Source organism: Hirundo rustica, chromosome 5, assembly GCF_015227805.2.
Source record: "Hirundo rustica isolate bHirRus1 chromosome 5, bHirRus1.pri.v3, whole genome shotgun sequence".
Lineage (NCBI taxonomy): Eukaryota > Metazoa > Chordata > Aves > Passeriformes > Hirundinidae > Hirundo > Hirundo rustica.
The window spans coordinates 36040479-36066981 of NC_053454.1; the positions used below are offsets into that span (position 1 = coordinate 36040479).

A 26503-nucleotide genomic window follows, 5' to 3' on the forward strand; every position below is an offset into this window, starting at 1 on the left:
TACAGCACATCAACTTAGTATTTGAGCCAGAATTGATTCTTAGGAGATAGCACTCTCTTCTCTCAAAATGGAGTTATTAATACATATATAAGTAGCAATGTGACAAGCACTTCAGATATACCTTGACATGCATATTTACTGTCACTCAAAATGACCCACAATCCATCATATTTTACAAAATATTATATCTTATCCATGCTTCTAATTTTCTTATGAGACTATTGTACGGAACTGTAAGGAAAATGTCCATGAAACGGAGATACAAAAATCTGGTGGATTTAAGCTTTTTATTCTATCAGAGAAAGAAATTAGTTTGTATGACTTACTTATAATAAATCCATGCTGCCATCTATTTACCACCCAAATTGCTGTGGTTGCTTCTGAACTGATTGCTGTACTAATAACTCTAGCAATGTGCTTGATACTGAATTCAAATTAAATGCACCGATTTCAAATCATCAGATTGTCTCCTGTTCCCATTGGCAGGTAACTGCTGTTCACCTCAAGAAACTGAAAAATTCAGGGAACAGCATCAGTGTATTTTACATTACTGCATGTGCTAAGTTTCTCAGAGAGATTTCCCAGCCTCATACACAGAAATCATCAAAGCACTTTTGCTACTACAATTAGCAGTGGGCAGAACAAAACTGCCAGCGGTATTTTGTACTGCCTGGAATACAGTTGAATTTCTAACAGAAAAAAAAGTTTCCCAGCAGTTAAAGTTCACCAGGGGGTTGAGTTAACAACCCTTGATTTACAGTTTCTACAGGGAGGAGAGTCACCTTATAGTGTCATGGTTAAACGGAGGAGGTGTTTCAGCATCTGGTATGTGATACTAACTAACAGTCCACACTCTCTGTCTATGCAGATGACTTCAGTAAAAGGCACCAGTGCTTCAGGTAGGCTAGCTAAAGTTAAAAATATTAACAGTAATGTACTTGCTTTCAAGTAGCTACACTTTTTTTGTTATTTTTTCTCTCATGTCTGCTTGAATCTATAGCAATAAATTGTATCAATATAAGCTGGTGCATTTCTTACTTGTGACCTTTTTGCAAGCAACTAGGGTAACTGTACAGTGAGGGCAAGGCCTTTTAAAAACTAAGAGCAAAATCCTTGCATTTACTGGAAAGTAAAACTGTACGCTGTATGGAACAGAGACAGATGCCCTCAAAGTGAAAAGCAACAATACCAGCACTGTCAAAACTAAAATTTTGGGTCCAGAGAAATTACTCACTTCAGGCACAGGAAGCAGTCCTACACAGTGGTTAGCATCTTGACCTGAATGGAAGCCAGTCACAAGCTGTGGTAGCACACATTTTACAGAAGACACTTGGTCCCTCATTCCCCCGCAGACAGCAAAAAACATAAATCATATCCTCTGTAGAAAAATACAATGTAAATTCAATCTGAACAAAGCCAGAAATATATTTGTAAATGTCCACTTCACGTGAAAAAATAAAATTATCCCTTTTCAGAGGGTTTACACAGTCAATATTAAACTACTGAGCAGAAGATATTGATAGCCAGTAATGCAGATGAGATTGCTGTTAATTGTTGACATCTCCTGAGCTACACTTCCTATATCCCTGCACAGATGATGAATAAAATTATTTACCTATTCCAGTAATGAGAGCTAGGCATTTTGATATCCACATACACAGTAACTCAGACCTCCTCTGAGACCCCTACCTGTAATTAGGAACAGATGTCGGATCTTGTTTCTGAATTGATAAAAACAAATTTCAGCCCTCCGATGATATATGGCCTAGCGGCACAGTAACGGGAAGAATACCTCTGCAGAAGAATTCCCCTTCAGGCACTGGATCTAATCAGCTCCCCTCTGGCTCGAGAACCCTACTACTTTAGATCCAGTGCTTTTCCATCACTGTTTTGGGACACCCACTGAAACACAGGTGACACAGCAAGTGCATAACAGGAAAGTGACAAGCAGTGTTCATATTGCTTCACTTCTGACAAAGAAAACCACAAATCTGTAGCCTTCAAAACCACAGCAATTCTCTAACACTTATCCATGATGGATCAGTTAAAATTAAGAATACACCACATTATGTGCTTTCAGCAACAATTCTCACATCTCAGCATGTGCAGCTGGGCTACATTCGTCAAATTATTTCATGGGGGAAACTCAAGATGACATTCAGCACAACGTACTGTACACTCCAAATGTCACACTACTGCAGGAGAACATGCCCACCACCAAGGCTTCATGGACTGAAAGTAGCTGCCATTTCTTACTTTGCATCAGCTGGCTGAAATAACCCAATGGGAATAGGTACCTGCCCATTCTCCTGCTTCCACACACAAGTACCAAGAGCTCTGTATTGGCCCAGCAGAGGAGTGAATGCTCTAAAGGCAATTTGCTGTCTCTACATGTTGCAGGCTGACCCTTCCCCAGTCAGATGCATCACCTGGGCTACTCCAGGTCTGCTTGTGCTAGCCCCACTGGATAGTCTGACAAAAACAAGACACTGAGGGCCTGTGGCAGGCCCAACCATTCACAGCACTAGGCCTGAAGAAGTTCAAATAAGCTGCTGCGCTCATTTTCATTGAGTGACAAGTAAAGCTGCCTTTCTTCATGTTCCTTTCCTGACCACTATATGTCCCTCACTTCATTTACCCTCAACCAGCTTATAATTCCCAATGGCTACTGGCATAGGTGACTAAAATTATGCCTTGAAAAAACCCAGAAGAGCTGCAGCTCCTTTGGTCTGTAGAACAGAGACAGAAATCTGTATTTACTGAGGTCACCTCAGTACAAGAAAGCTTCACCAGTTTCATTTAAATCTGACTGAAACAATTCAAGTTAAACTGATGTGAATGCCTTCATACATCTTTATTTAAAGATGTTAAATGGGAGTTTACTTGATTTCAAACCTAATCCAAATCTAAAAGAAGTGACCAGATGAAATAAGACTGTCCATGCCACATTTTCCATTGGTTTAACTAGGCAGGCTTACCAGTAATCTTTGTACAACTCCCTCTTGTATACATGGTCTGAAAATACATTCACCCTCCAGCATTACCCTGCTTCATGCCAGGAGAATTTACAGCTGGAAGAGGCTCAGGGGAACCTCAGTGCCTAGAAATAAACAAATTGTGGGGGAGAATCAGAGCTGCTGCGCTCACCAGCCCTCCATGGACATTGCCTAAATTACCATAATTAATATAGGGGAATATTTCTGCGCTCTTCAGTAGTTTATAAATGTTACAAAAAAAGTAATGTTTTATATGTCCCCTGATGGGTTTTAAATGTTCATAAATTATGTGCAAGGAGGTATTTTACATCTCTCTATTTAACAGTGAGCTGACAGCTGCAATTATAGGGCAGTCTCTGACCCCAACAATTAGGAACCTGAGGAGTAAATGGAGTAACTTTCTTCCAGAATAGTGCATTGGGATGCTGACTCAGCATTTCAACAATCAGACACAGAACCAAGGTGAGATATTTCTGACACCCTGGAATATTCCTTTTGCTGCAGTATGCACTTGCCAGTCACTGGAACCTGCTTACTCTGTCACCAGAGACCCAGTGACACTCTTCCAGTGGTAGCAACAGCTCATCATCTTACAGCCACAGGAGAAAGAATGGAGCAAGCAGTCAATTTGCTATATTGCTCCTCTGCTGTGGCCTAGAAAAAGAGCAGGAAGATTTGGCACATCCAGGACAGCAGAAGAAGATGGGGGTATTGCATGTGACACTGTACGCTCTTTTACTCTCTTTTTGGCCAAAACGCTATTACTACTGAAACTGCAGCATTCTTTCTGGTATGAGGTTTCTGTGCTTGCATAGCTACCTACACCAGCATGAAGAACTGAGGAACACCCCTACCCTTTTTAAAAGGTAGCAAAGTGACTGCTCAGGAATGTGTGCTCCAGCAGAAAGCCCCACTAATTCTCAGTAAGCCCTAGTTACTACCCTTCCCTTCTGCTCTGCCCAGCCCTCAGCCACCGAAATGTAAGGCAGCTTGAAGCAATATTTCAGCTACCTATGTTTCAGGTTAAAACTTTTGTTGCAAAGTAACAGCAGAGGAAGAAGAGTCTTTGTTTTTTGCCAAGGCCCTAAATCTGCTTACAATGTTGTATTCCTGCACACCTGTGTATTTTCACCTTCTTCTCTCTTTTACCCAAAAATAACCTTTGGTCTTGATCCCTAAGCTGGCTCTGTTCACTGTTGTTAGTGTGCACATTCATTATCCCTGTTAACCACTGAGGTACTGCCTAAGGCAGCACACAGCTGTTTTGAGGCACTTTAGTCCATGCTGTATGCGCTGTTTCACTCCACAGGAACTGCACCCCACTGACAACAAAAGGCAACTCTGACACTGAATGAAACCAAGCAGAACTGTGAGTAGCATCTTGCATTTCCACTACATCCTCAAAAAGGCTGAAGAATGGGGTTTACAATTCTATTAAAATTCAACGGTGAAGTATTTTGCCATTGACAACCTCTTGCTTTCTTTTATTTTAAAAGGGCAGAAGCTGAAAGCATAATATACTTGATTTATTAGGAAAACTGATTTTTTAAATTATTATTCACCTTTTTTTTTTTCCTTACATGAGGGGTTTTATCTAATTTCTTTCCTCCTCCACTTTCTAGTGTTAGATTGGAACAGAGTTTGCTCAGCTATTAGAATTATAGGGGTTTTTTTTTTTCAATTAGGGGTCCACAAGTGCACCTCTGCAAAATTAGAAGAAATTTTGGGCAGAAAGAACAAACTTTATTTTCAGATTTGGACGGAATTAGATTAACATTTTCAGAGCATCTATGCTGTATCCAATTACAGACAAACACAGTTTAACATCATTAATTCATATATTCCTTCTGTCTTGCATATAGGTTTCTTAGCTGTGTCTTAGGCATTACGATCTCGTTAAAGTCAGGGTCTTTACCACAGAATTTCATGGACTAAGTTTTAGCTGTTCTTCAGTTCCTTTCTGTGTTTGGTTATGCATTTCTTCTGGTTTGCATTAACTCATATATAAATGGCTATGACCACCCTTTCATTCTTTAGAACTTTACTGTTATTGATTATGGATGGGTTTCCAGAGCTTTTGAACAACAGGGACCACGTGTTACTACAGAGCTTGTCTTAGGCATCATGTTCATCTCACTCTGGATGGCATATGTCAAGCACATTCATATTAAGTCAAACAACATTGCTTTGGCTACTACGGACATTATTTATGATGAAGCATGACAGTATATTATTATATTTGTCTGTCTAGATATTATAATTGCCTGTTAATTAAATTTAGGTAATAAAATGGGTAAAAGGAGCACTACCATATGGCTAGTGACATCTCCACGGAACAATGGCTATAGGCACTGAAACTTAGCTTGAGAATGAACAGCCACAAGTGTGTGATAAAATCTTCTAGAGTCAGAGACACCAGAACCCAGGCAGAGCCAGGTACTGAAAGCTGTGGCACCAGGAGAGACACCTGCCTGACCCTAGTGCCCCTCAAAACCAAATCCTACAGGTGCTGGAGGTTACCTCCTCAAAGGACCCCTCACTCAGCCCAATCTCTGAGAAGCAGCACATACAGTACCTGCTACTTCTATACCTCTAACTCAAGGTGGGGGAAAACAATACTGTGCATGCCTCCTTGAAGGACTGCCAATCCCTTCAGCCAGGAGATGAGGTAATACAGTAAGGAAGGCCAACAGCAGTTCAAAAGAGAGAGCTGGATCTTCTTAGCCCTAATTATTGTGCAACCCCATCTAACCAGCTGCTATTCTGCTGTCAGCTACAGCCAATAGTCAAGACCAAAGAACAGAGACTACACATCCTATCTCAGTTGCAATGTATTTTTTATGTTACAGCACTTCAGCGACATTCACAGGGTATGTCCTAAAAGTGTCTCACTCCTGAGCAATCAAATTAAAATAATTCAGCAATGGATCGTTTGCTGAACTATAAACATTGCACATGTCTTGTATTTGAAAGAGTGGGATTTTTCTATAGGGAATATTTACTTGCCATGGACTTGACTGATTTTGCAAGTTCTCTGTTTATTAATAAAACACAATTCCTTCACATTTACAAAATATAGTAACAATGCTTACCCTCTTATGAGCTCCTGTGAGGCGTAATCCACTAATTCTTCTTAAGTGCCCAGAGTTCCGCCAAAGAATGCGATCTGAAAATAAAATTGTCATTAGTAGATGGGGGGGAATTATTATATTCATCTCCACTGTCCATTACACAAATGACTGATTCTGTGTACGAGAGCAAATCTCACCATATTTTAGTATACCTCAGTGGTACCACGAACCACATTATTCTTACTGGTATTTCTGCTTTTATACTCTTCTCTCTAAAAAAACACCTAAGAATTTCATTCAAAAATAGAAGCCTCACTAGGCAAAGTAAATTTGTGCACTTGTCAAATGCACAAAAATGAAATAAATCCATAATATTAAAGATGTAGCAAGTGAATTTACACATTCACAAAGCAGTATCAGGCACTGCTAGACACATGCTGAAGGTGATATGAATTGTTGCTTGGACACAACTTATTTCTTCTCACTGGCTTGCAGGAGAATCCACAGCAACTAAGATCACTAGACACATCACTTACATGCCTAACATTAGAAGGAACATTTATAGTCCTCAGATGCAACAGAAATTACAGATTTTAAACCTACTTCAAACTAGACAGAGTACCTTCAGACAAGTTGAGTACCTCCATGGAAATATTTTCCCAAAATTTTGCTCACCCTTGAAGGTGAGTACATTATAAATCAGGAGAGCTAAGCTGGATTTCCAGGTCTGTCACGAGACTTCAGTATGACCCTGAGCCAATATCAGATAAAGGATTTTCTTGGCATCCCAACCATAGGTAGGGAGCTTGCACCACCTGGAAGCACCCAACCTGCAGCTTTGAAAAACTTCTTTCAGTCCCTCTCTGTCCTTGTAAAATAGAGGTCATGTTTCTGTCTCTCATATCATGTATAATCAGGGTGCTTAGTACACTGGGACACTAATCTCAGCCCTTATGAACTAAGGGAGAACAAGCACAGTGATGACACCTCAACAGTCACAACTATGTATCCACACGCTGCTCACAGAGACGGAGAAAAGCCTCCCCAAAATACACAATTTGAAGTGCCAGTCCATTGAACAGGCTTGCACGCTTAAAAAATGTCCCTCTGGGCCTCCATGCTTCTTGTGCCTCAGTAATTTCAACACACATATTCACTACAAGGAAATCAGGAGTGGAAAGAGGGGACACCTGCTCAACAGTTTTTGTGAGAAACTCGGCTCAGAACAGGTTTCTAATCCAAGAAGTGCATTCTATTTTTTATTACATGCTTTATGCATTCCTAGACCTCACCTAGATTAGAATTGGATGAGCCAAAGCAAACACACATGTGCACATACACACAGAGTGCTAGGTGCATTTTTCTGTTAGAGAGTTTTCTTTCCCAGTCTTTCTGCATCTGTAAGCAGGAAGGCTTAAAAACCTTGCAAAGAAAGTCGGTTCCCATGAGAATACCTGCCTCACTGTCCGCAGATTAAAAAAAGCAATCTCTACCTACTGTGCATGGGAATCCCAGTATTTTGGCATGGTTTTAACATCAGCATCATTAGAAACATTGATTTCTTTTAATTGTCACCTTGTATCCTACACTGCCAAATGCAGTCAGAATGTCAATTCTTTATCAATGTGAGCTGTTGACATGGAAACAGATCTGCTGAAATGGAAGCAATAAGAAAAGATGTGTTACTCCTCCAAGTTATACTTAGAAGTGGTAAACCTGTGTGTGCCAAAACATATTTAAATACTCAATAAACTACACAGAAGAAACAAACTATTTGGGGTGACAGTCATTTTAGCTGTTTACATCACAGACTGCATTTAGAAAATCTCCAGTGTTACTATGGTAACAGCTTTTGCTTAAACGTAGTTGTGGACGCACTTAAGGTATGATCTAAATTAACTGAAGATGGAGGAACAAAACTGGGCAGCAACTGCTGAGGGAGTGACTGCCTGCTTCCCGTCAGCCTGTCCTATCTGCTGCAGGCATTGGCAAGGGTATAGCTAGAGTATGATGCAGCATAGACACCTTGGCTCATCCTCGTCCGTGCTCTCAGAGAGCACCTGAAGCAGCTGACAGACTGCACCAGGTAGGTTTTAGAGATAACAAAGGAAAACAGAGCTGCTTATCATCTCCACGCAGTTTGCAGCGCATCCCAGAACTGCTCGTTCCCTCCCTCTGGTCACCAGATAGGTAATGGGAAGAGGAGGCAGGCAAATAAAGGAACCTCTAAGAAGGGCTGGAGGGCTCTTTGTGTGTCTGGCATAGTTTGTGGCTTTTCTCTTTGAGATCTCTCCCAGGGAAGGGAGTGGAGCTGCAGAAAGGCAAGTGCGAAGCACAAGCCTTCTGCCAAAATCTGTGACTTGGAACGGACACTGCCTCACAATTAACTTCACACAGCTGAGAAACTGTCCTAAAAGATGCAGTGCAGACCTTTGACCAGCACTACATTTCCACTAGAAAGATTAAATCTCTCTGCTGCTAAAGCTAGTTTCATAGTCATAGGGAACAAGGCCAGAGGGGCAACTGTGATCTGCTGTTCTTAATAGGGATTAAAGGAACCTATGGTCTCCTGCACACCTGCCTCCAACCTGAAAGCGAACAACTGTGAGACGGAGATCACTCGGGAGAAAATTGAAGGAGAGGCTCCTCTGCCCTCTTGCCAGATGCCAGGGCAAGGGGCAACAGAAGGAAAAGACACATTCGAAACAACTTCTCTGAACAGGATCATGGAGGCATTGGAGCCAGACAATGTTCAAAGCTCATGGATCCCAGCAATGCTGCGAGGCAGTGCAGCTATGAACTTGTCTAGAGCAACCCACCCCAGCTCCCACTTCAACTGTGGTATCAAGGCATGCATATTTTTTTTTTTTTTCTTCCCTTTTCCACTTTTCACATTTCTGCGTGATTTTGAACCTCCCAAAAGCTTGTGTATCAATTAATGAGAGAAGGAAGGACACACATCATTAATTACACACCAGCCTGTGAAACATGGACACAGGATACGGCATAACATTCTAAAAATAGCAGGAAGGCCTGCTTTGTTTAGCTCAAATTTTATTTGAATTCCCATAATAAAGCAGATGATATTAAACAATGAAGCACCACTGTTTAGCCTCGATGGGTGCTCCAGACAGATCTGCTAAAACTTAACTCACACAACAAAATGCAAGGGAATGTAAGTTCATGTGAGCGTGAGGCAAAATAGTGCTTTAGACTTCTGCAGCATTTATCAACCTAAATTACTCTACATACATATACTAACTTAAATGTTTCCATCTGTATTGTTACCTTACTCCATCTGTATTGTTATCTTGTATTTTGGTGAGATTCATGAGGTGTTAGGTTAGATGCTGGGCCAAATTGCTGATATAGCTCCATGCAGTCAGATGAGGAGACAGGTTGCTGGCTGTCATAGTTGTTCACAGAATTCTGCTTTTCTTAAACAGGGAAGAGGGAACAGAACTGGGAAAGAAAAGGACCTGTACTGCATGTCTCCAGGTACAACTGCTCTAAATCGCTTTGGCTTCTGAGTGGGTTAGCATAATATTTCTAGATCACTGAGGCATGGATATTGTTGGCATATAAACTCCTTGGAATGAGGGGCATCCTCTGTCTGAATCTGTTTGCAGGGGAACAGGAACAGAGTGATGAAGGACGCATAAAAGCATCTTGCTTATACACAGTTTTCAAACAGGAAGCAGAAATTTGCAGATGAGAAGAATGTTACAGGAAAGAAAAAAAAAAAAAAGCCCACAAAAACAAAACAAACCCAAACCGCTTCTCCCAAACAGCTTCTCCCAGAAAAAATACATTTTCTCACATTCATCCACAAAGCCTCCTACCTTCTTCTTCATCCTCTGGAGTGGATTGTGGCTGCCAGAAATACATATTGCAGAAGGACAGAGAAAAAGTTACAGTGGAACTATTAGCACACACTCCTACACTCCTGAAACCTGCCCCAAGGGGCAACTTGGCTTTTAACTAGAACACATAAGACCATCGTACTCAAAGCCTCATCTGAAAACATAAATTATGGTCTTATCCCATACTAGCAGCAATAGAAACAGCAACCTTCTATCTATATCTCCATCTTCAACATTAGAAACCAAAGATACTGTTTTTCTAATGTCCCTTATACATCTGAGGAGCAGATGATCTTGAAAGCCACAGTCTTTTGATCATACATAAATTGGATGCTTTTGACAATGTGTCACCCAGAATTTTTATGTCAGTCCAAGGAAAACATAATCTAAAATAGAGGATAATTTTGATTTCCCTCCTGACTCAGCAGAGAAGATAATTATAAATGGAAAATGAGTGTTCTTGAGGGTAAATATACCTGCAGTAATCCTACTGCCAACTGAATTAAGGTTTGCCTGCTGCAGTAAGGTGTATGCTAACTTGGCTGGAGGAAAGCTAAGACTGGTCAGTTCTCAGAAGTCACTGGTGATCCTTTCTATGCTATAATTTAGTATTTCAGAGTATAAAAACCAGGGGGAAGGGGAAGGGGTTTTCATTCCTTTGCCTTTGGTTATAACTGACAGCAAGAAACAAATCTAGTAGCACCACAAGAAACTGAGGCAAGCCAGTTCTTTTCACAGAATGGTTGTGGTTGGAAAGCGACTGAAGATCATGAAATGCAACACCCCTGCTAAAGCAGGTTCATCTAGAACTCACCTCCACATCAAATCCCAGTGATTCCTCCTACTGACTGGTAACATGGAGCAGCTTATTTTCTCAGGGGCTCTTCAGCCTTAACATGACTTCCACCTCTGGAACTGGAAGAATTCCTTACATCAAGCAAGCACAGACAAGCTATCATTCAGCAGTGATAGCTCAACACTGATTGAAAGTCTCATTCATCAGAGGAGAGAATTGCAGGGTTTCTTTTTAAATTAACAAAGAGAAAAAAAAAAAAAATATTTGTCCAGACCCAGTTGCTTTTCATTCCTCCAGCAGCTGCTAGTTTGAGAGAATTTTAAACGGTTGGCCTTTATGAAATGAATTGGCAATCACAGCCCCGTGCCTCACACATGGCAGACTGGTAACAGGATAAAGCCTTTTACCTCAAAGGCTGCGGTTCAAATTCAAAATAATCCTTAACTTCATAAACACCATCACTACATGATGGGCATTTGATTGTTAGACAATGAATCAGGTGTTTTTCCTAGCAGAAAATTGTTCATGCCACAGACAACATACTAATTTCTGTAAGTAATTTGCAGCACTCTTGGCAGAGGCAGTAAAGAGACCTGCAGAAAATTGCCCATTTGTTCATCCCTTGGGGGTTGTCATCTCAAGGCAGGGGGTCAGGCCCTTCAGTCATTGTGGTGATTCTTGTAGCTCTTTCCCACCCTGGGTACGTTTTGTGGATAAGCAGAGTTCACCCCCCAGAGCTGCCAATCTACACTTTTATTACAGCTAAATTACTTTTGTTTCAAATGCTGGAGGCAACTTTGAATGCCGGCTCTAATTAGATTGTAATTGTTTGGAGATCTAAGCAATTGTGGCAGATTTGGGTGGAGACTTGGGTGGCTTTTAATATTTGTGCAAATAGGTTTCACAAGCACAAAACCTGCAGCTGCTTGTAACACTGGGCATTTTCTTTTAAAATTTATACTACCAACCATCTAAGCCAGGCAGGAGAAATTACGAATTTCAGTGTGCAGAGTGATCCGCAAAATCCTTGTCCAAGAGGACAGCTTCACAGGTCAGGCAGTTTTCATGAGTCCAGGATGTTTTGGTACAAACAAAAGAAGGTGAGTCTAATTAGGAACAAATATTTTTGTACAAACAGAACAAGGTACACTGATCTAATAAAGAACCCATGGCAGAAAAGAAATATATAACCGTATTTTCAGAACTATAAAAAGCCACAAACTAAAAAGAAAATAAATTTCAAATATACATAGGAGTAAATCCCAACATTTAGCACTAGAAGCCTTGTCTTTCCCTTAAGAGAAAAATACTCATGAACAGTCCAGAAACTCCATCCCCTGTTGCTGAACACCATTATTGCTCTTCCTTTGGGAAACCATAGACCCCCTCAACACTTCGACCCCCTCTAAAATAACACAGTCCAGAGATCTGCAGGGAAATCCTAAGGATCTGAGAGTGAAAATTTAAAGGCCAAGGAGCTTCTGCTAGGAGACCCTGTGCTTTCACGTAATCTCCTGAGGTCTACCTGTCATAATGACAACATTACCTCTTCATGCAGCTCCAGGGAGTGCTGTGCAAATATTGGATTATCTGGTTCAATGGCCAAACAAAAAACAATCATGGGCAGAAAAAAATTCTGTTGAATCTACCTGAAATAAAAGCTAAAGGGGTGGTTTGGCTAAGGGAAAGAAAAAGCACACACACAAAAAATTACAACAGAGGAGAAAATGTTTGCCTTTAAAATAGTAAATATTTACTGCTCTCTATTATTTACTCTGCTCCTTATTTTTTACCTGAAAAGGAAAAAAATGCTGACAGTTATTATTTTTTATTATTTAGTTTCCTTTTATCCTTTGATTTGGGGGAGATTTTTTGGGGGTAAGAAACATCACCAAATTTCATGTCATACCAAAGTAAGTCTGCCCTCCCTGAGAGAAAACTTACTACTTAAAATACTTTGCTGAGGTCTAGCTATGAGAACTGTAGAGGATGAACTACAGAGATCTAGTGACCACAGTTTTGCCTAAGAAGAATCAAGTTTTCAAGTAAGAAAACTCATCAGTTCCATCAGGATGAATCAAAAATGTGATGGATGGAATTTTTTTTCCCCACAGAGGACCAAATACCATCCTTTGAAGGACAGACAAGCAGCCTCACTTACCATAAGTAAGTGACCCCTTTGTTTAGTGCTCCTCTAAGCCCCTGCTGCAGTCTCTGTGTGAAATGAAAGGTCTAGATGGATTCCACTGGTGGCAGTAAAGTCCACGAGATACCACAGGCACATTTCCACAAGTTGCAGAAGCTTGTTGCTTGTGTGGCTGGCAGAGAGCTCACCTGGAAACCCCTCGGGGGTCTCAGTTATCCTACAGCTCTGTGAGGACTGGTGGGGTTGGTAGCTGGCTCCTTCACTTCCACAAAATCAGCTAAATTGGATTCAAGTGCTTCTGCAGCCAAACTGACTTTACTAAATACCAAGAGATACCTTCTACTACATACACCAAAATTAGAATTAAATTTGTTCTGGAGGACAAAAGAGAAAAAAAAACAAAAAATGTTCGTAAGTCCTTAGACTTCTGCATTCAGCACATATATACTAGAATTGTCACCAGTAAAAAGGAACAATAACAGTCACTAGAGAAAGCAAATATGTAAGCGGATATATACCAAAATTGAAGCAAAACTTGCTCAGAATGACAGTAGTGGGAAAGATTCAGAAGTGCCCAGGTCAATCCCAAATCAATACAGTCCAGCCCCCCAGCCTTTATTAAGCCACTGTTGAATATAGCAAGGTCAATGCAAAGAAAAGGTATTTAAATACAGAGAACAGTCAGAAAAAATCTGTAAAGCAAACCTCCTTAAGGTGTATGATAAACAATCCTCTTTAGGTGGCCACCAGAAGAAAAGCAGAAGCATTTGAGAATGGAATACTCTTGAATGACAAGTTTACCTCAAGCCCAAATGCAGAAACAGAGGAGCAGACTAGTGTAGTTTCTCTTCATGCCTGTTCCAGGCTCATGTAAAGGTCAAAGATCCATTGTCCCAGTTCAGTACACAGCTATTTGCTGGCATCAGGGAGCAGGTTAAAGTGAATGGATGGGAGAAACCTTCATCAACCCCAGTAACACACAACAAGAGCCCAGGCAGTGGAAGAGCTGCCCAGTCCTCCTGGAAACGGCACTACTATCTGTTGTAAAGGCCTGAAAAGAGTCCTTACATTACACTATGGCACAAGCAATCAGCAGAGGGTGTAATGTATGGCACCAGTGTTTACAGGACCCACCTAGAGATATAAACCTGCCTCAAAAGCACAGAACTGCCAAAGAGTATGTCCATTAATCTTACTTCAATAGCTTATTGCACACACGAAGAGACATGCAAAGGCAGGTTCCTGTAAAGCCAATCCATGTCTATAGGACATCTGGCAGTGCATCTAATATTTTATCTCTACATCTAAGGATCAGATTGTGGGGACTCTGCCTCTAAGACATCATTAAAACCTGTGCATACATTCACGCCTTACACAGGCTCAGGGGATCTCACTGCCTCCTCAGCCGTGTTCCGCTAGAAACCAGCAGTTGCAAGAGGAAGAACATCTGCTCCTCAGAAACTCCGCGTATTACAGCTGAAAGGAAGGTGCCTGGCTTATTCACCACCACTTCATTATTTTCATTTCTCTGACAGTCAGCTATATCTGTTCACAGAAACGCACAATGGTTTTGTGCCACAACTCCTCTTTCAGCAGAGTTAACTCTAGATTTACATCTGTTTAAAATGAATGTGGAAGCAACCATAGCATCCAAACCTTTAAAGCTGAGGATGAACAATTCATATTTCTACTTCTGGCAAACCTGCAGAAGCACACCATCCCTAATAAGATGAGTTTGTGTGCTCACAGGGAGAGAAAAAAAATGAGTGCCTACGTGAACACAGAGACAGATAGCAGTGATCTAATAATGCCAGCCTGAGAGCAGGGCTTGGAGCCAGCAGGCAAACCCTGGTATCTTTGCCCCATTGTCCCAGACACATACACAAGTTGCAATGACTCTAGCACTTGAGGTTCAGGGACCCTGCACAGCCCAGGAGCAAAATCAGTGCGTACCCTTTGTTCAGAGAGTGCATAGAGCAAAAGAACTCTACCTCAGACAGAACCCGGGTAGATACTATGGGAGGGAAAAGACAGCACCCGGCACATTTTCCTGCTGACCAGCAGCCATGTGGAACAACCCACCTCTTCTCCTGAACCATACCAATACTGCCAATACAACCCAGAAAGTCGCCGGTATTGTTACTGACCCAGACATACATGGGCTTGGAGCCGGACCCAGTCGTACCAATTCTTCCCTCAAGTATCACCCGGCCTCAAGCAGCATCTGCAGTAAAACACCGCCTTGACCACGGCACAGGAACACACCCGACCTTGCGTTTACTTAAGGCAGCTCCGGCGGTGCCACGAGCGCGGCCTCCGGCGCACCGCGGGCAGAGGCACCCAGGGATCCCCATCCCGCCCTCCGGAGAACCGCGGCGAGCCGAGGCATCCCTCGCCCCTGCGGGAATGACGCCAGAGCTCGCACGCGGCAGCGCCGAGGCTACGTGCGCCAATTACCGCCACAAAGGAGCTTTTACCGCTCCATTATTAACCCGGGGGCGGCGGGCGCCGCTGCCGCTCCCTCACGCCGAGGGACAACATGGCGGCCGCACCCCCCGCGGCGGGAGGCGGGCCGGGGGCGGCGCGGCGCGGCCCGCCCGGCGGCAACACCTGCCCGGCTGCGGCGGCAGCTCTCCCGCAGAGCCGGCGGCAGCGCCCGCCCAGGAATTACGAGTCGGCGGGGGGATGTCGGAGGATTATGGAGGAGCCGCGCGTCGGCTCCAATTAGGATCAACGCGCCCGCCGCCCCCGCGCCGCCGCCGCAACGGCGGGGCCGCAGCGCCCCCTGCCGCCGCCTGGCGCTCCCGCGGGGACAATCGCGGGGAGGGAGGGGGCGGGCTCGCTTCGGGGTTTGGCGATTTTCACATGGGAACCTCAGGGTACGCCTGGCCCCCCTCACGGAATGGTTGGGTGGGAAGGCAGCTTAGCGACCATCTGTGCTCCCGCTATGGGCAAAGGACGCCTTTCACTAGATCAAGTTGGTGAAAGCCACATCCAGCCGGGCCTCGAACGTTTCTGGGATGGGGCACCCGCAGCCTCTCTGGGCAACCTGTTCCAGTGCCTCACCCGCAGAGTAAAGCATTTCATAACTACACCTAACCTAAACCTATCCTCTTTCTGAGTAAAACTGTTGCCCTTTGCCCTGTCACTGCTGGTCTTGGTAATAAGTCTTTCTCCAGCCTTCTTACAAATCCCCTCATATACTGAAAAGAGCTGAAAAGGTGTCCCACAGCCTTGTTCAACACCAAGAGGTTCACACAGGGCCACTCCTCCAACCTGTCCAGGTCCTTCCCTTAGACAAATCCACTGCACCCTCTGCTTGCTCTGATCCACAAACCTGCCAAGGCAGCACTGGCCACCACTGTCTGTAGCAATAATAAAGATACTAAAAAACTCCAGTCCCAATACGGATCCCTGAGTTCCCTTGTAACCAATCTCCACTTGAACATTGAGCCATTGACTGCAAAATTACTGGGATGGGGCCATCCAGCCAATTCTTTGTCCAACGAATCGTGCATTCACCAAATTAATCTCTTTCCAATTTAACAACAAGGATGTGGGCAAGGTCCCGGCCTGCTTGCCTGTTGCTGATGGATGAGGATGGTGCTTGTGTGCAGAAATGATTGGCTTTGGAAAATATGAGGTTGTTAACCCAAAAGCTTCAGCTGGAGCACTTGACACGCTGGCCTGGGCCACCACTGACCAGGGCACATCTGGCTGTGTGGGCACAGGCTGGCCAGCCCCCAGCAGCATCCACGCTCGCTCACTCTGTGTCTGCCTGCATGAGGAGAATATGTTCCCCTCAAATTACTCAGCAAGTAATGAGCAGCAGCAGCAGCCGCTACAGCAATATAAATCCATGAGGAAGGATTTTTTTCCCTCCCTTATCCGAGATAAAAATCTCAGAACAGCAGAGGCTACACCATTGACTAGGCTATTAAAATGATATTTATGAGGTCATCACTTATTTTAACTGCCAGCTACATTAAATCTATCATGAAAAAAAAAGACTCAGGGAATTTTATAATTATCATTTACATTTTCTTAAACCTATTTAACGAATCAAATTTTCAATCCCTCCACCCAAAAATACATCAGAAGGAGCAGAAAAACAAAGAATGAGGCAGCAAATGGGCAGCTGAATAATCTCCCATGCAGGACTGCAATAGCTTTTCTCTGTTTATCCAAAGTCAGTCCCTCCTGTGCACAAGAATGGCTCTTTAATTGGGGCTAAGGAGCAGGGGATGCCTTGTGCAGCTCTAGTGCACCATGAGCAGTACTTTATAGTGCCCCCAGCACTCAGAAATCCAAAGGAGGAGACTGTGATACAGGGAAGGGAGGAATAGATGCGCAAGCAGTCAACAGAGTTGTTTTGCAATGAAATACAATGCTTTGCACAGTGAAAACATCTTCATTTCTGCAGGAGGGTTGTTGGCAAGGTAAGAGCAGCATTCTGACACCTGCCCCAGGCCAGCTCATGGCAAATGGGCAGAGGTGAGAAAGTTTCACTAAGGATCCTTCTGGGAGAGAGTCAGGACAGGACTTTTCCTGGATCACTTTAGGTCTAGTGGAAAAGATATGTGCTTAAGGAGGCTCTGCAGGCTCAGGGCAACACACAGGCTCTGCCAGAGAGGTGATGGTTTTCCATACAGCAACCTCTGAACACGTGCTTGCAACATTCCCCAAGTGTAGATGCTGCTTCCTAGCAGCACACCCAATGCAGTGCCTGGCCACCTCACCCTGGCAATATCTGGCACAGATATTACAGCTCTGTGCTTCCACACAGGCTAAGGGCGGTGGAAGGTTGTTGAGGCACACATGTGCAGCCCCATAGGAGGGCACCAGCACAGCAAGATTTACAGCCAAGGTTTTGGCCAATGCTTTAGTCTACACCAGATCACTGACTATGTGCAGCTTTGTTTGGAAGCTGATAGGCTGGGGCTTGGGAACCTCAGCCTAGGGAAAGCAAAGGGAAGGCAAGGAAACAGCGATCAGAGTAGGAATTAAAGACAATCCATCCATCCATCAACCATCCATCCACCCACCCCAGGGACCACGTGTTTTGTCCTGGTTTCCACTGTCCCTCCTTTATCCATAAATACTCTCAGCGCAATGCCTTGGGCAATCTCTCTCAGACTTTGCAAGGGTGAGTCACAAAATAACAAAGTAAAGTGCAACAAGTTAAAACAAACACAAGGTGTATCTTGCCTCACTGAGGATCTGTTACACCTTTGGATCTTTCCCCTCAACTCATCTGTACAAGGTAGGCATACTGAACTGCTCATTGGTTCTTGATAAGAAATTCATATTAATTCAGAAGGTCTGCAGAACTCGAAGTTTGCTATGCCACACGCTTGATCATACTTTAAAATTTAAATTGAAAGGAAACAACTATCTCCCAACTATGCAAATCAGCTATTTAGAGTGCCAGAATGATCATGGTATTTAGTCAATGTTCTCAGTGTCAGAGCTTTCTTTTTTTTTTTTTTTTTTTTTTTTTTTTTTTTTTTTTTTCTTTCTTTCTTTTCGGAAATCACTCAGATTATTTCTTGTACTTTTAAAAAAATATTTTGTTATCCTTTTAGTTTCAGAAGAGCTTCCTGACTATGTTGTGTAGGTAGCAGCATGCTGGAGAGCAAGAAGTTTTGATTTCAGTATTACTAAATCAGTTTGGTGTTTGTGGTAAAAACACGTAACTTCCATGTGTCCGTTTACAAGTAAGCATCCAAATATTCTGAGCAGAGTTTGATGCCTGTGTGGCAGCAGGGCTCTACAGGTCAAATGTGTCCTGCAGGGACAAGGCATGGAAATTATGTGTTCAGCATGTGGTAGATTGTGTCATCAGTACAGAGTGGTGGTGGAGTTCTGTCATTAAGAAAAATATATCATTTACAATAGGTGAACCTATTTCAGTTATCAGACAGGAGAGAAAACAAAACAAAACCCAAAAAAAGCCCTTATTTCATTCATTCCTGCTTCTGCTGAAGTACACATTTGCCACAGGACAAACTTGGCTGTTTTAAAGGCATACTAAATCCTTGCAAAGGAGGATTTCATTCTGGAGAGAGGAAAATTGAGCAATACAGCTGTACGAGTCATAGAGCAAAGCATATAATGACTCATTATTTATCAACAAAGACACAGCCATGAGCAGGATGTGATGGTCTGGGATGGGCTGATGTCACAGCACAGAGTGGGAAGGCAAGACAATGAGACTATTATGACTATCTTTAACTGCATACTACAATCAGATACTTTATTACTATTATTAGTCACTGTAATTCTGTAATTCTACAAACCCACTCCATCCATGTACAAAGTTGTGAAAAATTTATATAGTAGATCATTAATTTTTCTTACAAATTCCTTCTAATTTAGTTTTTCTAAGAGATGCCTAAACTGGGCAGAGAAGTTTTGGAAGAAAAGCTCTGAAACCCATGGGAACAAAAAAATACCTTACAACCAGCACAATTCATTCTAAAGAATGAATCAGCCTCCTGGAGAAAGCAGTAGTTCAAAACATAGGACTAAATGAAAAAACTTCCTCATGTTCTTTTTATTTGCTTCTCTTGCTTTGCATAGTTTGGGCTTAGACTTTCAACCTCTTCTTTGCAATCACAGCAGCTGGAAACTTACTTTTTTACAATGGAAAATTAGAATCCAAGTTTAATCACACAAATGCCAGAGCTAAAGCTCCAAGGAAAGTTCTTTCCCCTTCAGCCTGTGATACGGCAGTGCTAAAGGTATAACCAGATAGTTCTGAGGCTTACAGGGACAGTCCATAAGAGGTAAGCATTCAATAAGCAACCTTTGGCAATACTAATGGGTTCCATAGGAGAAAATTTTCATCCCTCTAAGAAGAGCAAGCTGAGAAGTACGATTTTTTTTAATTTTTTATTTTTATTTTTTTTAAATCATGTACTATAAAAATGAGGCAGGCTGTAAAAGCAGGCAGGTGGAGTACACACATCTTGTAAGGCTTAGCCCTTAAAGAAAGAGACAAAGGGCTCTCCAGGACCACCCTTTGGGGAAGGGCCATACTCAGCATTCCGCTTATGCACCAAACTTGGCGCACAGAGGTCCTAACACAGCTCCTCTCCTGCCTTTCCTGGGGGTCAACAAACCAACGATGTCAGTATCTGGCCAAGTTCCCTCTGGGCCAAATCTTGGATCATTCCCTAGAGAGCAGTGACATCACAGGGAAGGATGGGTCCTCCCAGTCTGTCAGGGACCTGACTGTTAAAAGCCTGTGGGTGTTTGTCATCCAAGTGAGTGAGGTACAGTCTATCTGATGAAGAACATTATTAGTTGTAAGTAATTTGTGCTGCCCACTGCAAAAATCTAAATGAGGTTATTACAATTTGCTTTTTCAATTAATTTCTCCACAGTTTTTTTAGATTGCTGCTGTTATCTCTCATATTCATTTCTATAAGCTGTTTCCAGTAAGATGGCTGATATACTTGGGGAAGTTAAAACCCAGTAACTCTTGAGAGGAAGTGGACACAGAAGGTCAATCAAATCCCACTGTGCAATAATCATGGTTGAAACGGAACAAAATCTTAGATGCTTTTTACCCAGTGAGCTAGAAATCAGCAGCCACAGAAGCTTTAAAGCACAGCTTGTCAAAACAGCAAGTTTCTCCTTCATACATTACCCCCATGACCCCCAATAGAAAAGTAAATCACAAGCCTAACCTTGGGAGAGCAGTCTAAAGTCAATGGTCAGTGCAGGGCATCAGGGAGGGAACATCTAATTATTCTCTTGCCCTTTCCTTCTGCAAGCCCACACACCTTTTCATTCTTTCTTTTCCTTGGGTATTATTTTCTGGAGCAACAAAACTGTAAAACTGAAGCCATTTTCATTGACTTCTGGAGCCATATATTACATCTACTCCAAGATTTTCAATTAATCAGCACTTCTCTTCATCACCCCCCCCCCCCTTTAACTCTACTTTAGTAAATCACTGGCAACACAATCTGTTTTACCACGCCTTCTCCCAAACTTCCCTGCCCCATCCAATTTCATACTGGCACCATTCGTTCTGAGCAGACACTTAGGGCATTACATGGGGGAAGAGGGGACAGAGAATTTTTCCATTGCCAGGTGTTTTGAGTCTGCTTGATTTCAGCACAAGGAATGCTTTATGTCAGGGGTACCTGGTGACACTTTCTGTGCAGCCAGCCTGTACAAGCCAAATGAGGCATTAGTAGTGCACCAAAGCAGGTCTGTCCTACTCCCTCAGGAAGCACTTGGTCCTGTTGGCAGGGTGGGCATCCCAGAACTGGGGGCAGCACAGGGATTGTCTGGCTCTGGTTTCAGCAAATTTTGTTTCATGAAGTGCCTGGACTGTTTTACAGCACACGTTTCCACCCCTCATATCCTGTCCTGGCACCAGTAATGTGCCCCAGCCAGCACTGAAAGCAGCAGGTTTTCTCCCCCCTGCACAATTAACACATGGTGGCACAGCACACATCCCCAGATAACAGCACTCCCAGCCTCTGCGAGTGCCACAATCTGCTGTGAGGGCACAAACTGCTGCCTGTGTCTGCCCTGCAGGAAAGCAGCAGGCACACAAAATGAGGTTTTTCCTCCTTTTCAATTTAACAGTCTCTTGGTACTACTCAGGTAATTATACCAGTGTGTCTCTTTGTAAGCTTTTTTTATTGTCCCTAGTATTCCCCCTGGCAAAGAACTAAGGAAAACATCAATTTTCTAAAAGCACTCTGACTTAAGCTGGCCACTAGTGATGTAATGTGGCCATCTCTGAGGTCCAGAGTGATCAACTATAACCAAAAGGAGGTATTTTCTTGTTTCCAGAACATTTTCTTTAGCACTGCTAAGAAAGGTCTGTAGAATAAAAAATGAACACTGAACCGCTTTTCTTTTCTTTTTTTTTTTTTTCCTCCATGAGTACAAGAAAATATTTTTGAGGATCTATTGGTATACCTATACCTATAAAGGTATTTTGGTAAAATGCTTACCCAGCAAAACTCAATGTCTGCTATCTGGCCTCTACCAGTGGAAAAATGGATATTCTCAGCCTCAATGCTTCCAGCAGTAGCTTTGGATTGGTGATGAGGACAGTATTTTCATCCCAACAAGTCATTCTAGTATTTATCTGCAAATGATGGACAAAAGGGTTTTTTAGTGAAAGAAGCCCAGCAAAAGAGCGTTATTTAAGATGAATGATGGCCAGTAAGATAACAATACAGGGGTTTTTTTACTCATCTCTTAATAGATGTTTGTAAATTTCAAGAACCAGTCCTTCCAGTACAGGTATTAATGCTAAAGAATAAAATGTATCAAAGGGCTTAAGCTATTTGATTGCCAAAATATCTAATTTCACTCTTCTGAATGAAGCTTTTCTTTCAGTTTTTAAACAAGCCAGACATCAAGCTGGTCAAGGTTAATATAGTTTCATAAAAATTTTAAACTCTAACAGCTTAATGTGACCAGAAACAGTATTATGTAGCACCAGTACATTCTTATTTTTATTTTCCCTTTTAATAAGCAGATTTGTCCTGTTCTTATAGAGTGCAAATAATTCTGGTGAAGTGAAATGAGCCTAGTTCTTTTAACAGTACAGGCACATATTTGCAGTCTCTTTAGTGTTCCCTCTGACTTTCAGAACTATTCCTCTGAACTCATCCCGTTCATTAAAACACTTTCCAAAAAGCCCAGGTAACTCCCACGCCTCATCCTGGGGCATATAGACTGGGCACTCTGAGGGTTACTGACATGTTTGTAAATGGCCCCTTGGGTATATTCACCATCAAATCATTTTGGAAGACCCAGGACCAGCTGGGAGATGTGAATTCCCCCCTTCTCAAAACTGCTGTGAATGAATCTTACGGTGTAGGAATTGGGTACTAACCCAGTTGTAAATGAGGATTTACAGTGACTTTGTAGTTCCCACAAATCCTTACACAGTCTTGGGAGCGCCTATGGCTGGTGTAGCTGCTGCCCTGGAATCTGCAGGTGAAAAACTACACCCAGATTCTGCAATCCATCCCACTGCTCCTCTGATATCCAACTGCCTCCCCACAGCCACCCTCCCTTACACAAATGGCACCAGTCTCACCTACAGCAACTGAGAAACGGCATCGCCTGCTCCTCCAGCCTTCCTGTTGAAACAAAGGTCTGCCTCACACAGGGCTCTCATTTTAACTCTTGGCTCCCCCGCCCTGGCAAGTCTCCGGAGTGCTGCTCTTTGGTCTGGTTTACAATTAAATACATTGTCACTCTCTGCCTAGCGGCAGGAGACCATATCCTTCAGTCCCAGTTAATTCTAAGGGCACACAGGTACACGCAGAAGTTGCTGTGACAACCACACAGCTTAAAAGTCCTTCTCTCCCCTTTCTGGGACACCTTAACAAGAAGTTAACCTCCTTCACGCCTACTCAAGAAATTTTTTCTTTGCTAGTCTCCCAAGCTTAACACCACATGGTTTGTTTTCACGGTAACAGAATACACAGGAAGTCAGCCCATCCCATTCGTGCCAGTAAAGGGGCTCAGGCCCTTCAGCTTTTACTTTAAGGGGCATCCTCATTCTGAGCCATGCTCATCCAAGGCATGTACCACCTAGCCTCTCCCAAAGGTTTTTCCAGATGGTGGAGCTCCCTATGAGAGTGTACCATCTTAGCCATCACATGCAAGAAGTTTTCAGTCACTGTGCACAGCATCATTCAGTACAGAAGGGCCTGGATGAGGCTGTGTCCACACTGCACAGCAGGGCTGTGCTGCTGTACTTCGACTTTCCTCTAGGACACATAAAGCTCCACCCTATCAAAGTTACATTGCACCTGAAATATCTCCTGTGGCAGCTCTCAGGGCTGGATTGTGCTGTGCAACCATGCACCAGTCTTCCTGGTGTTTTACCCCATAAACAAATTTGGGGTTGACCTGCATTTAAAAGCAACAAACAAGCAAACAAACAAAATAGCAAGGAAGAATCACTATTTAGGCTTGTTAAAGGCTCAGTAGTATTTCCTCCTCTTAGCCGATCCTTAGATTTTTTTAAAAAAGAAACCTCTGGTAGGTATAATGGCTTTAAATGCTCTATTACCCCTTTATATTCTTTCTCACCAAGTTCTTGTGGAAAATACGTCTTTAGGCACTCCAAACGCTTTTCAGCCAACAGTCGGAAAACAGCCTTTGCTGAGCTGCATTTTCTAGAGCATTTGCATAAAAATACAGTTCAATTCTCACTATATGCTGCAAAAATCTGACTCTTTTATTTCCATTAAGTTGGAAACTGTCCATGTTGCCATATGTAGCCATTTTATCTTTCCTCGTTCCTTTCTTATAAAGCACAGTTCTTGATGCCAGCTTGCTTTATGTTTTTCTCATTCACAGGGAAGTGAAAAAAACAGCATGATTCCTGAAGAGACAGCAGCAGAACAATAACTTTGCTTACAATCCAGAAGGCAAAAATTCACCAAATCTAACCATTTAAGGCACCCCACTACAAAACCAAAGTTCAAACACTGTGTTTTCCTAGTGACTGCTGGTTTGCAAGTGGGCTCTTAAAATATAAGTGATAGAAGTTTCCCAATGTCTCACAAAGTGGGATTTTTAAAATAAATACTTGATATTCAGTCATTTAACAAAACAGACCTTCCTATTTCTGATTTTATGTGATACACTGTACTTAAAGTTTGTGTGACAGCGGTGCACTTCTGGCAGCAAAGCGGAATATCTGCAAACATTTTCAATATGGTATAAAGTTGGTTCCCTTGCTGTTTAGGCTGATTTCATTCATACAGACACAGATCATAGCATCAGCTTTAGCAAAGTTACAGGAAAGATAAATTCAGTCCTTTTAGTTTGTGTTTACAGTCATACATCTTTTATAGTTCCACAGGCAGAGAGATTTCTGTTTAAAGCAATATTTTTCCGGAGAAGACTACAGCACCATCACATGATTTCAAGGTGATTATATAGAAATGAAATAGATAATTCAGAAGGCAGCCCCTTGTGCTCATCACGATGAGTGGGTGGCAACGATATAGGCAGTGTTTGCAAAAATGTTGAGCTTGCAAGAAGAGTTCTTTTTACTAATTGCACTGATTTTGGTCTGAATGCCAATTTTGTGTCCAGCTTTACCAACAACAGACTGTACCAGCTCCTCAAATAGTCCCATTTTCCATGGTTTTGCACATCTAACAGCACCCACTGCTACTCAGGAATCATTAAGTCTAGTCCCAGGTTAGCCCTTGCACCTTGTTTGTGCTAAAAAAATAAATTATTTAAGCCTTAAAAACACCTGACCTCTTATTTCTTCACTTTGACCACACTGCAACATTAGAGAACAGAGCTCAGACGAAAACACTTTCATCTGTCTCATTTCACTGTAACACCATTTCTCTATCTCACAGAGCTAGGGTTGGGGGGTTGGAGGGGGGGAAAGTGGGAGTTGGGTTTTTTTCTGTTGGAATTTTGTTATTTTGTTTTGGTTTTGTCTTTAGGGAGGCAGAGGGATGCCTCCTGAACACAACCAAGTGCAGCTGGAAAAAGCAGGGGGCTCAGTTCAGCACTGTGCACATGTCCAGGTGTGGGGTGACACTGATTCCAGCAGCATCATGCAGAGAAGTCTGCTTGGCTTTGGACAAGTCTCTGCCAAATGACTGTGGTGTCCCTTGCTCGTCTTCAGGTGAGCTCCCAGCTCCCTGCTGCTGCCCTGGGCAAGCCACCAGCAGGCACGGGCTGGGAGGTGAGCTCCAGGCTGCCAGTATCCCCTTGTGCTGGGATGGGGCACAGCCGAGCAGACAGAGAGGGCATCGCCGCTTCGGAGGAGTGGAATGCTTGGATGGGGAAGGAGGGAAAATGTTATTTCCTGAATGAATCACCTCGAGTTAAAGCTTCTGGGTTGTGTACAGCAGCTGAGACTGGTGCTGTCACTCAGTGAGTAATAAAGGAGATGCCAGCTCCTATCCGAACTCATTTTTTATTCTGGCATTCAGGGAACTCACTCATCTCGGCAACTCTTTGCAGCTCTTACTTGTCACACATGCTGGGTAAGGGCTGCCTGTCCCAGAGAGGCAGACACCTTCCCACCAAATGGGGAAGCAAAGCCAAGCCCAGAGGACAGAAGTTTAGCCATGGTGTTTGTTTTGGGATTTCCCATCTCAAGTGCCTGTTCAGGTCACACCCTGCTCAGCAAACCCTTCCCTCCTAGACGTTCACTCAGGCACAGACTCACACACAGGAGGCAGTGGGGAATGACACACTTCACCCATGCCAACTCTAAACTCTCATTTGCAAGGAAACTTGCCATTTGCCCTCTCAGGCAATAAACCGCCATTATGTTTTGGGGGGTTTTCTTGCTGCTGTTCAGCAGCCACCTACTTTCAGGTAGGCAAGAGCCAGCCCTGCTTTTTAACACTTCTCATTGTGTCATATAAGAACCAGCAATCTCACCCAGAACCTGTCCAGCTTCAGCAAATGATGCTTGGATCCAGTGGCACAGTGTGAACAGGAAGCTGCAACCAGTGCCATTTGGCTCTGCTCATTTTGGCATACTGGAGTCCTGTGGGCAATGTTCCCGCTGCTGGTACATTTTTAATTTTTCATATGAAAATATAAGTGCAATAGCATCCAAACTGCAAAGCTTCCCAAGGAGGCACATTGCC

General features: G+C 43.0%; 1 long non-coding RNA gene across 2 annotated transcripts in view; it reads right to left on the reverse strand.

Annotated features, from left to right (window-relative positions):
- Nucleotides 1-278: 278 nt before the first annotated feature.
- LOC131378555 (uncharacterized) overlaps nt 279-26503 on the reverse strand; it is a 37700-nt gene continuing 11475 nt past the window's right edge. The window contains exons 1-6 of one of the 2 annotated variants that reach the window (XR_009207847.1): nt 22954-22985; nt 21854-21990; nt 6089-6162; nt 2979-3100; nt 1235-1378; nt 279-510 (exon numbers count right to left, since the gene is read on the reverse strand). This is a non-coding gene — a long non-coding RNA (uncharacterized LOC131378555). Of the gene's footprint in view, nt 511-1234; nt 1379-2978; nt 3101-6088; nt 6163-21853; nt 21991-22953; nt 22986-26503 lie in introns of those variants that run through there. The other variant, XR_009207848.1, reaches the window with a different exon arrangement.